Genomic DNA, 13,513 nt, shown 5'->3' on the forward strand with positions numbered 1-13,513 from the left:
AGAGGATAAATTTATTGTGTGGGTACTTCATAAATTATATCGCTCGCAATAAAAATTTGTAAATTATTCTGTCTCATATGTAGGCTATATGAATTTAAAAATTGAGAGTTATTCTGTGTCAAATGGCAAGCCCGATTTGGGCCAGACTGAATAAATAATTAATAATAATAATAATAATAATAATAATAATAATAATAATAATAATACAGTATTAATAATCCTGGGCGCGACAGCCCATAGACAAGTGTATTTCTCAACGCGAATCCAGACATGTCTAGATCACGATGCTACGGCGAGGAACTTTCTGATGCAATTAGCAGGTATTATTGAAATCTAAGTGACATCTTACATTTAAATCAACTGAAAATTATTCTTACTTGTCGGTAAAATATCTAAACAGTGGTGAAATAAAAATTGATAAAATAAAAAGAGACAAAAACATGCAAGATATTACTAATTACAAGAACTTACAAAGATGCGAATAGATTGTCCTTATTTATTTACAAATGGCTTTTAAGGAATCCGGAGGTTCACTGCCGCCCTCATATGAGCCCGCCATCGGTGCCTATCCTGAGCAAGATTAATCCAGTCCCTACCATCTCAAATTCATTTTTATATTATCCTCCCATTTACGTCTCGGCCTCCCTGAAGGTCTTTTACCCTCAGGTCTCCCAACTAACACTCTACATGCATTTCTGGATTGGCTCTTACATGTTACATGTCCTGTCCATCTCGAACGCCTAGATTTAATGTCACTAATTATGTTAGGTGAATACAGTAATACAAAGCATCCAATTCTGCGTTATGTAACTTTCTTCATCCTTCTGTAACTTCATTCTTCTTAGCTTCAAATATTTTCCTAGGCACCTTATTCTTGTACACTCTGAATGAACAGAATAGAATGTACATACAGACAAATTTTAAAATAACTTAGTAGTAAGTAATCCTACAGAGAAAGGAGGTACTAAGAGCGAAATTGGAGGAACAGCCTATTATTTCTGTCATTATTAGACCTCGGAATTTTAGGCTCGAATAGGATAGGTTGCAACAATTTTATATAAAAATCCCTAAATGTATGCAACATGAGAAACTCTCGAGCGATGATACTGCCTTAAACCAGGTGCGTTAAAGAACTATGTTTCAGCCTATTCGAAACGAGCCTAAAAATCCGAGGTCTAGTCATTATAAAAGCTCGCGCAAGAAACGATTTCCGAAAACCAATGGTGGCGTTGCTGTCTGTTTTGACGTGTGTATGTAGGGACGCCGAGGGGGGAGAGGTGCGAGCCGATGGAAATACTGTCTCTTCCAAGAAGATGAACAAATAAATACATCGCTGTGGAAATAAAGAACGTAGCAAGAGAAAAATTCGAAGCTAATTAAATGCGTAACATATGTTTACGAATGAAATAATAATACCGTGCGATAAAAGACACGCATTCACATGCAATGGAACAAACTAAAGTCGTAAAGTAACTATCACAACGCAAGACTGATTCTATTGATGTCATTTCTCTTCCGACTGTACTCTTGAATATCATTCAAGTTATCTCGTGACCTTTCCTCTCGCCCGCTCTTCCTTATCGCAGTGTTTGATTCGCATTCCATCCGTCATCATCATCATCATCATCATCATCATCATCATCTACCAGACCAGATGACCTGTTGTTGTTTCATAAAAGCTGAATAAGTAGCTTTTTTCCCTATACATGCACTCTATTCTCAATATTCTCAGATATCATTTCAATTGCTTATTTAACGACACTGCAGTAACGCCGTGGTGTCGTGGTATAAGGCATCCTGCCTAGGACTCCCGCTACGGAATGCGCGCCGGTTCGAATCCCCCATGGGGGAAGAAATTTTCTCATGAAGGTTCGGCCAGTGTATGGAACCCGTGACCACCCAGCATCGTGATGCACTTGGGGAGCTACGATAGGTAGCGAAAATACGGTCTCGCAAACCAGCTATAACGGCTGGGGGGATCACCGTGCCCATCTCTGCTTCGGCATGTGGACGTGAGCCAGCAGCCGTCTGGTCGGTCTTAGCCCTTCAAAGGGCTGTAGCTCCATGGATTTTTTTAATAGGCCTAACTACTATTTTACTTATCGTTGATAACAGAACGAGTCAAGCTATGACTTACGGACCTAGAAGGTCCAATGCATGTAGATGATGATGATGAAATTGGTGACAGAGAGATGGCGAAATAACGGCAAGGACTCATGTAAATACCTGACATTCGTATTAGAGTTTGGTAAAACATAGGACAAAATCCAACCAGATAATTAGAACAAGAGGAGAACGAACCCATGCCCAAGTGTAGCTCCTAAGTAGGAGGTAAACGCGCGTATCGCCTGAACTACACTGGTGGCACCAGTGATGAAACTGAGGCTGAGACGGGAAGACCCACTTATACTATTCCAACATACAGTTGCGATATAATATCGCTGTTAAAGCGATTACAAATACGTAAATAAAATAAAAACATCTTGGCAAATTATTCTCTATGCTCACGCTCGCTGTTTTGCGACTCCTCGTGGGCAAGTAGTCACCGTGTCAATACGGGTTTACAACGGCTAAGAGGAGAAACATGCACTCTAACCGCTGGACTTAATAATAGTACTGGATTCGTGACCCATAAAAGCAGAATAATAAGAAACAAGCTGCCAAAATTATTAGGAAGCGTCGTAAAATTATTTTTATTTTGTCATTTCACATGCGGTATTAAAAAGAATCGTTAAGTCGTACAATCATCGCCATCCAAGTTTCCTGCATTCTTCGACACATAGCCGAGTGATATACAACATACATTGGCAATGAAAACTCTCAGCTGAAACTACATCCGAATACATAACCACGGTTAGCTGAGCCGATCGGCATTCGGAAATTCAAAACTTTCAGTACCGGATATGAAATAAATGAAAAATGTATGCCTGCTAAAATTTTATCATTAATTCATTTCACTTTTTTTCGCCTATGTAACAAGTAGGGTCAGGTTAACTTTTTTTATCATCTCCTAATCTATTTGGTTTAAGTTTCTTTTTGCAGCTGTTAACCTGTAGATAATTAATTTCTCTATCAAAATTATTTTGTAGCCATTAGATCAGTGGTCAGCATTCCTTGACTCGCGAGTCACCTCCTTAATACACAAGCAGGGCGGAGGGTTAAAGGCATGATTTCCCTCCTCTTACAGCGTATTTCGAATCTCACCGAACCGGTGGACATCAATGATGTCACGCTGCAGCGAAATAGGAACAAAACTGCTGGAAGGTTCAATGGCTAACATGGCGGCTGTACAAGTTGTTGTCTGTGCTACGCTAGCAAGATTTTGCGAAATTTCCGTACTGCCATCTCGTTCAAAGGGAAGAGAGCATGAACAATTTATTTCTTGAGCCAGTAGTAATAACTGGTCCGTTGACATTTTCGCTCATAAGCTATTAACATATTGTTTTTACGTTGTGCTCATTACAAACAATACAGCAGAACCAAAGCAGAACACACCACCATGGCACAACAGTGCACGATGTCATTCGTCTGCTATTCCCGGCCTTTGCGAGAACCAATCACGTGCACTGATGGACTTTGCCATCACCTGTGCAAGCTGATGGAACCAGTGCGACATCAGTGGAGCATCAGTGACGTCAACGTTGGAATTCGGAACACGATGCCATCGGATTGCTCAGTGCTGAGATTTGGAATACGCTGTTAGCCATCACTTTTTCATTCAACGTTAAGCAGTTTGGGTATTCTCCCCCTCCAATTTTGCCCTTTGTTGTGTATTGCTGGCTGAATTTTATATGACGTAATCTTTGCCGACCGGTTTATACCCTTGCATTTGCCACTTACGGCTTACCTCATGTGAGAAAAATATCGAAATAGAGAATCTCTATAGGAGAAAATGTCTAGTGAATCGCAATTTTCTATCTTTTTTAAAAGTACGAATTGTTATATTTAGTCCGACTGTTGAAATCACACACGCATGATTTCTAGCTCCATGGCCTATTTTTATTTAGGGGAAAACAATATATATGTATAGACACATAGCTGGCATTCAAGTAAATATTATTACAATTGCAATAATTGCAATCATGGCAATGTAAAATCTAGAAGAATTTTTGCCTCGCCTACAATATTGTCTTCCAAACTCGTTTATCCAATTCTCCACTTTCTCTAACTTGATAAAGATCGCATAGAACTTAGTCTCTCCAATGAAATTTTGGTCAAATCGAAGTCTTTTGCCGTGTGGAAGTACAATCAGTACTTGATCTAGTAATCCTTCTTTACGCAGTGTATGTCCGAAACCATCTTAATTGTCTCCTTCGGATTATTGCAGTTACGTGTTACTGTATTTAAAGATATCTGATATCTTTAGTCCTTCTTATATCCGTGTGTTAAACTTATTAATTGAAGCTGAAAGTTTCTGCAATCCCTTTATTTTCAAACGTGCAAGGCTCTTTTTCTTTGCTCATTACCCAATTTTCTACAATAGAAAAGAGAGGATAAATATTTGTTCTGTAAAGTGTAAATTTTATTTTAAACATAATAATTTGAAACGTATTAACTTGTTGACAATAAAATAACATTAATTCATTATCATCATCACCATATAAGGATTAAGCCATAGGCTAGTTCCAGTTTCTTGAAAGTTAAATTGTTAGAATTGTTCAGACCATCTTCTGTGTGGGCGTCCTATATTTCTCTTTCCATAAGGTCTATAATTTAACAACAGTTTTGGAAATCGTTCTTCTGGCATTCTGTCAATATGTTGTTTCCAGGCGTTCCTATATTTAACTATTCGATCAGTGAGTTTGAAAATAGTTAGTTCTTTTCTTATATCTTAATTTCGTTTTTTATCTAGTAGAGTATATCCTGCTATATTTCTTAGAAATCTAATCTCTATTGCTTCCAATCTTTGCTCTTGTCTCTTGGTGATCGTCCAACATTCCGATCCATACATTAATATAGGAACAGCCATTACTTTATAAAATTTCATTTTTGTTTCTTTTCTCATATTTTTAAGGGTTATTTTAATAGTACCAAACATCATATTAAATTTATTTATTTTGTCATTAATATCTTCACTTTTAATATAGGATAAGTTAAAACCTAAATATTTAAAACTATTCACTTGCTCTAAAATTATCAATTGTATTATCAATTACTATTTTTGCTCTTAAATGATCATGTCCTTTAAATGCTAAAATTTTGGTTTTATTCTTTGATATTTTTGAATTGTAATCAGCACTTATTTCTTCCAATGTAAAAATGCCTCTTTGTAGATCATCTTCTGAGCTGGAAATCACTACTTGATTATCGGCAAATAATATTGTATCTAACAATTTATTATTTATTTTAATTTATGTTTGTAATTCTAAACTTTATTTCTTCTTCTTCTTCTTCTTCTTCTTCTTCTTCTTCTTCTTCTTCTTCTAATTTTGAGTAAATTTCATTCACAAATATTTTAAATTTGAGACTCCTTCAGATCATATGCTTTTTAAGTAATTCAAAGTACGTTATATTGCATTCTAGCAGGATGTCCGGCAAGTCCCGCATCATAGGGTAAATTATATGTGCTCGATATAAGCGCCTCCATGTCTGGAGGTGCTATTGAGAATGCGGTTTAGCATATCAGCGTTGGTTTACGACACTCTCATCGATCCGTGTTCGTAGATGTTGCAGATCACAAATCTTCACTCCGTAGCCTATACCTTTTCCTTCAGATAACCCATAAGGCAAAGTCAAGAGGTAAGTCTGGCGACCTTGGAGACCATTCTTTGAGTCCTCTGCGTCCGATTCACCTATTACGGAAGTTCTCGTCGAGCCAACTCCGCACACTGTAAATTTTGTGATATCGTCAATGATGCGGGACTTGCCGGACACCCTGTACAATTCCTTGTCATGTATATAAATTTTGTGTTTGTTCATTAATATTAAGGTGTGTGTTTAGTTTCATCAATCACTGTCATATAGTTTTATGAGAAATTGTTGTTACTATAAACCAGTAAAACTATATCATTAACATAAGCAATAATGTTAAATTTGGTATCGATATCTATTTTAATGTTATTATCGAGATACTTAACTTTCTGCAGAGCATTCCATATGCAACGTGAAATGAATTATCTGTCATTGTGACTACGGAATCAATATTGAAGATATCACTGAAATCAGGACCAATTTTTAATTCTGCAGAGATAATACTTTAGGTGAAAAACATATGTACATCCCTAAAACTTTCGAAATCTGTGCTTCTTGATATGTGAATAATTTATTTTCATATTCCTATGGAAAGAAGATAAAATTATGAATCAAAAATAAGAAAGAGAAACAAACCAGACCATATACATACAGTATCAAATAAAAGAAGAAAAAGAAGACAAATAAAGGGAAGAAGATGATAATAATGATATTGGTGGTGGTGAGGAGGAGGAAAAATTAATTATGAAGAGAAAATGGAGAAAGGCCAAAAAGTAAGTACTAAAATATATAGGGTAAATTAGGGTCTGTTGGACAGTCGGGCATGTTGGACACTTTGTACTTTAACGTGTTACCTCGTCACTTTTGGGCACCACATTCTGCTAGAAGTAAATTAATGAAGTAGCCACGAGTGGGGCTACTTCCGTCATTGATTTCTAGCAGAATGTGGTGGCCACAAATGGCGAGGTAACACGTTAAAGTACAAAGTGTCCAACATGCCCGACTGTCCAACAGACCCTAATTTACCCTAATTATTATTAGGGATTATTATTATTATTATTACTATTATTATTATTATTATTTATTATTGTTATTATGATTATTATTCCATGTATTGTGGGTCCCTATCACCACGACATGGCGCGTCCTCAGGTTCGGTTGAGAAGCTTTTATCATTTAGACTGGTGTCAAAAAAGCTGAAAGTTAGAATTTATAAAACAGTATTATATTACCGATTGTTCTTCATGGTTGCGAAACTTGGACTCTCACTTTCAGAGAGGAAGAAGTTAAGGATGTTTGAGAATAAGATGATTAAGAAAATACTTGGGGCTAAGAGGGATTAAGTTACACGAGAATGGAGAAAGTTACATAACGCAGAACTGCATGCATTTTATTCTTCACCTGATATAATTAGGGACATTAAATTCAGTCGTTTGATATGGGCAGGACATGTAGCGCGTACGGACGAATCCAGAAATGCATATAGAGTATTAGTTGGGAGGCAGGAGGAAAAAAAAACATTTGGGAAGACCGAGACGTAGACGGGAGGATAACATAAAATGGATTAGAGGGAGGTGGGATATGATGGTAGAGACTAGATTAATCTTGTTCAGGATAGAGACCGATGGTGGGCTTATGTGAGAGCGGCAATGAACCTCCGAGTTCTTTAAAAGCCATAAGTAAGTATTATTATTATTATTATTATTATTATTATTATTATTATTATTGTTGTTGTTGTTGTTGTTGTTTTTGTTAAATGTCGCTCTTTATAAAAATGTCGTTGACATTGTACTACCGGAATAAAATGGAAATCCTCTCCTGCGTCTGCCACAATGTTATGTTTCAATATTAATCCTGTATTACATAGCTGGTAATAGTGGCAGAACGAATATTTGAGAATTGATTGAATTATCATGCTAATGAATTACGGGGGACCTCATAAAATACAAATGAAATACCAAACTACAAATTAGTTAATTAAATAACTACTTAATTACAATAAACCTATAGTATTAAATATTTAATTTGTTTGCTAATTCATTCACAGACAGAAATAGCGAAAATGTTGTCAGTAATTGTAAATGCATTTTATATCTTTAGTTTCGTTTTGTTATACCAGACGTTTTGAACCATTTAACGAAATGTTACTAGTCGCTGATGTTCTTGCATATTTCTAAAGTTATTTAACGACAGTATATCAACTGCAAGATCATATTATAGCGGAGGTAGAAAATTGGTGCCGACGGGATGATTGTGAGATTTGCCATGTTATTACCTGACATTCGCATTATAGTTAGAGAAAAACTCGCAAATCTTGAACCATTTAGTTAGTCAACACTGAAAAGAGGAGCAATGAGTTTTATCCATTTTAGTACGGGTATTTTATTCGTAACATCATATTATATGCATGTGTGTATCTAATGCCTACTCACTTCACTTGCGTGATTCGGATAGATGAGAAGACTGTGACCAATTTTCAAGTTGCACACCACTTCGGCAACATTAACATTAAACATAATAATAAAGCATTAAAACATAATATTAAAAAGGATTTGAGAGAGATAGAGTATGATTGTAGAGACTGGATTAATTTTGCTCAGGATAGGGATCGATGGCGGGCTTATGTGAGGGCGGCAATAAAAGCCATAAGTAAGGAAGTACACCACTACGCTTGCGGTAGTTGAGTTGTCAGACCTCTGACCTGTCACGAAGGCGGCCCGTGTTCGAGTCCCGGTCAGGTCTGGAATCGTTCAATGAAAAATCCATAGTGATACTTGTGGCGGAGAAGGTCGAAGTTGGGATTTTTCTCTGGGTTCTCCCGTTTTTCCCCATATTAGGCGGACGTCACGCATGATGTATATCTGTGAAGAATTATGTCGTGTACTAGGATGAGTGTATGTGTAACGGTTCATGTAAGTGTAGTGTAGGGAATGTGTGAAGTGGATGATGAAGATGAAGAAGGGATAAGGAGAATCCCGGTGCTCGCACGCAACCTACTCCTGTTGAATAGCATCAAAGGGACTGCCAGGCTTAACGTCCCCATCTGACGGACGAATCACTATCAACAGTGACATATGCCTTCTTTTCATATGCACTGCGGAGAGATTTTAGATTTAACCTAGGCATATTGGTACACAATTTAATGATTAGAAGTTGTGCACCGCCATCTCTTCTAATCCTGAGGTAGAAATTTTACATGAAAATCTATTACCCCGCCGGGAATCGAATCCGGACCGGCTAATCTGGAGGCAAGCGCGCTACCACAGAGCTAATTCGGCGGAAGATGGAAGGAAACTCGTTTTGTTTCCTTATCATTACAGATTTGAATTCTGCATTCATATACAAAAAGGACTAATTTTAAAGTTTTTAAGAACGGAGGAAACGAGTCTTGAAGGAGTGATTCTCAAATATGGTCGTACAAAGAATTAAAAAGTAACTTTACAGAAACACATATTTTCTTAAAAATACCTATTATCAAGAAATATATCAATTTTGACTTATCGGATGAATTATATCAAAACGGAAAGAATTACTTGTTTTATAATGAATAAAATCAAATTAAATAGGATTTCTTATTATGTCATGTATCAATGTGGAAATGTTGTTAGAAAACGAACGATATTTATAGACGATTATTAATATATTGACAATATTCGTTAAAGCCTGAAATAACATACCAACAATTTATATGAGAAGAATTGAAGGGTTCAGAACCATAGTGGGCCAAGCGCCATTTACTAAAACCGTAGAAAACAAGGGTTAAAATGAAGTTATTACCATAATTCAATGGAAACATATAGCAAGTAATATAAAGTATATACATTAAACTAAATTATATGTCAATATACATTAAACTATGGTATGCACTTAACTTTAACTCTTACGTTCTCCGTTTTTAATAAATGGCGCTTGGCCCACTATGTCTCTTAACCCTTCAGTTACAAAATATGCTTTTTCACAATCTTCCATGACATCACCATATACACAAAATTTTAATGTTCGTGAAATGCAATGTTGTGTTACATTGTGCTATATTATATCTGCGGTAAAAAGGTAGAAGTTTACATGTCAAAAATTTGTACTTTCAGGACACGAAATGTAGTGTTTGAGGAAGTCTCACAAATAAAGCTTTTGTGTTCATATTGTACAAAATGTTACATACACGTAAGTTCTTATTGGGAACATAGTTTTAAATTTTGGCAACATACTTCCAATAAAAACGTTTATATAAGCTGCAAGGTTTCCTCACAATATGTTGAGTTAATGTCAGAGTCTGTCTCTTTTCCTCTGATCCCTTTACTTGGAAGGCAGAAGTCGGTTACATGGAAGTGCAATAACTTGTGCATGAGCTGCATCAGTCAGTCATACTGTTCATAAACTGTCCGTCATACTCAAATTCTTGCCGTGAAAACTCCGCCTGTTTCAGCAGAGGGAAATACGTCTACTTGTCAGAACTCGACAAATGGAAACGTAAAAATTAAAATCTAAAACTGTACAAGTTTCACAGATTCATGTGCTACCGTTGTTTGAAATATAATTATGTTCAGTCAAAGTCATTGCAGTACATGTTGTATAAATAATTTATAATTAGCTCACTCCAGAAAAAGCTAAAGCTTGTGCTCGGGAAATTTCTTTGAAATATAAAAGTAATATTATATAATGTACAAAAAAACATGTAAATTAAAATGAAATAAGATTAATTATGATAGGCCTACTAAAAATGGAGGAAATATTCTTAAGAGTCCATTGTTCTGTTAGATGTAAGTTTGCAAAATAAAATTTAAAGGGAAAATTCGACACGAGTTCGAGGCATAAATGACAAAGTATTCATATAGGCCTACTATGAAGAAAATGAAAAGAAAGGTAAAACTAACGGCGTAGAAAAAATAGAATTAAAAACAAAAGGAGAAGAGAAAGTAAGTACGAAAAAAAGAAAACAGAGAAGAGAGTAATGAAATAAAGGAGGAAAAAGAAGACAATAGAACTAGAAAGAACATAGACATATAATAAATTAGTGCAATGAAACACGGGAAAAGGGAAAAGAATGTTATAAAATAAAAAGAGCCAAAGAAAGACGAAAGAGGAACGAAGACGTAAAGAGAGAAGATTAAATTCAATCAAACAACAAATGAGCTAAAAAATTAAATTTTGGCCTATATCAAGCTAAATCGGTAATTATACGATAATAATTATTTGACACTCAAAACCCTTTATCCATCACGGATCTAAAATCATTTTGAGGATCGAAAGTTCAAATAATTCGTGAAAATGCGTCTTGTTTTTCACTACGAATTTATTGGTACATCTTTGTGCTTGTCATCAATTATTTTCAAAAATTGACACTTTCACTATATCCGTCTTTGATACTGTAAAGTTTACGAAGCAATATTTACTTAGACTGAGGCTACTTACAAATGGTTTTTAAGGAACAGGAGGTTCATTGCCGCCCTCATATTAACCCGTTATCGGTCCCTATCCTGAGCAAGATTAATCCAGTCTCTACCATCATATCCCATCTCCCTCATATCCAAATCTACATCTCTGGCCCCAGTTGTCTTTTTCCCTCCGCCTCCCAACTAACACTCTACATGCATTTCTGGATTCGCCCATGCGTGCTACATGGCCTGGTCATCTCTAAAGTATAGACTTAATATTCCTAATTATGTCAGATGAAAAATACAATGCGTACAGTTCGACATTGTGTAAATTTCTTCATTCTACTGCAACTTCATCCCTCTGAGCCCCAAATATTTTCCTAAGCACCTTATTCTCAAACACCCTTAGTGTCTATTCTTCTCTCAAAGTGAGAGTCCAAGTTTCACAACTATACAGTACAACGGGTAATGTAACTGCTTTATAAATTCTAACTTTCAGGTTTTTCGAGAACAGACTGGATTGTCCAAAGCTTCTCAACCGAATAATAGCAGGCATTTCCCATATTTATTTTGTGTTTAATTTCTTCCTCAATGTCATTTATATTTGTTACTGTTGCTAGAAATATTTGAATTTTTCCACCTCTTCCAAGAATAAATTTCCAATTTTTAAATTTCCATTTTATACAAAATTCTGGTTACGAGATATAATCATATACTTTGTCTTTTTGGGATTTACTTCCAAACCGATCGATTTACTTGCTTAAAGTAAAATTCCCATGTTTTCCCTACTAGATTTTTGTGGATTTTCTCCTCACATATTCACGTCATCCGCATAGACAAGAAACTGAAGTAACCCGTTCAATTCCAAACCCTCTCTCTTATCCTGAACTTTCCTACTGACATATTCTAGAGCGAAGTTAAAAAGTAAAGGTGACAGTGCATCTCCTTACTTTAGACGGTAGTGAATTGGGAAAGCATCCGACACAACCTGGCCTATACGGACTCTGCTGTAGATTTCACTGAGACACATTTTAATTAATCGAACTAGTTTCTTGGGAATATCAAATTCAATAACAATATTATGTAAAACTTCTCACGTAACCGACTCATATGCCTTTTTGAAATCTGTGAATAGGCCTAACTGATGTACTGTACCCTTATACTCCCATTTTTCTCCAATATCTTTCGAATACAAAAAAATTGATTAATAGTAGATTTATTACGCTTAAAACCACTCTGATGATCCCCAATAACTTCATCTACATACGGAGTTAATCTCCTCACAAGAATATTTTACAAAATTTTGTAGGACGTCAACAAAAGTGATATTCCACGAAAGATACTACAGTTAGTATTTTCCCCCTTTTTAAATATAGGTACAATTATAGTCTCCTTCCATTGTTCTGGTACAATTTCCTTTCTCAAAATAGCAAGTATAAGCTTATAAATTTCGCTAGATAATGCGCTCCCACCCTCTCGTATTAATTACGCTGGAATTTGACCGATACTTGGAGACTTGAAATTTTTCAGATTTTCCTTCGCAATTTCGACTTCAGAAAGTGTGGGTTCGGATAAAAATGACTCAGCAATTGTATTTCAATTTCATCCTGATCATTTCTATTTGGCCTATGTACAATTAGTAATTGTCGAAATAGTTTTCAGGATTGAATAAGTGTCCGCAAGCAAGTCTCCACCCTCATCCTTGATCACGTTTACCCTTGTTTGATATCTGTTCTTAAATTCCTTTATGCCCTTTGAAGCAGGAATTAGGAGAGGGAAAGACCGATTTATTAGCGAAGTGATATCTCCATATTTTTATTACATGTATTCGCGGGGATGTTCTGGCGACTTCGTTAGAATTAGCTTCCCACACAGGTGTTTCGTCACTTGTCAGCATCGGACAGATTTAGGGCCACCTTGTGCGAGTTTGTATATAGACACTCGGCGATGCGTAAAATCTGAGAGTTAGACTGGACCCGTGGGAAAGCAACTGCAAGCTTGGGATTTTCCAAAGAACGGGGTTCTCCATAATCGAAAAACTAATTAGATGTTGTGGGAAATCCAAAGTCTAAATTTAGAGATGACGTATTTCGCGCCCAATAAGAAGAGATCGTGGTTCAACTTATGAGGTCACTTTGGACCAATAGAGAATAGATTTTAGGCCGGTTAAGTGACGTAGTTTTTAACCAATAGGATAGTTAGTTTTAGCGTAGGATAGGTTTTTATAAATAAGGGTGACGGGGAGCGGAGATAATCACAACATCTCATCGTGTCGGCGGCCCTACATACAGGGCACAATCGCTACTCCTTTTCGTGTCGACGGCCCTACATACAGGACAGAATAACTACTTCGTTTCGTGTCGACAGGATAACTACTTTTCTTCGTGTAGACGGCGCGACATCTTTTTTTTTGTGTCGGCGGCCCAACTTAATAGTCTTTCTTCCGG

The sequence above is a fragment of the Periplaneta americana genome, chromosome 9 (assembly GCF_040183065.1).
Source record: "Periplaneta americana isolate PAMFEO1 chromosome 9, P.americana_PAMFEO1_priV1, whole genome shotgun sequence".
In the NCBI taxonomy this organism is placed as follows: domain Eukaryota; kingdom Metazoa; phylum Arthropoda; class Insecta; order Blattodea; family Blattidae; genus Periplaneta; species Periplaneta americana.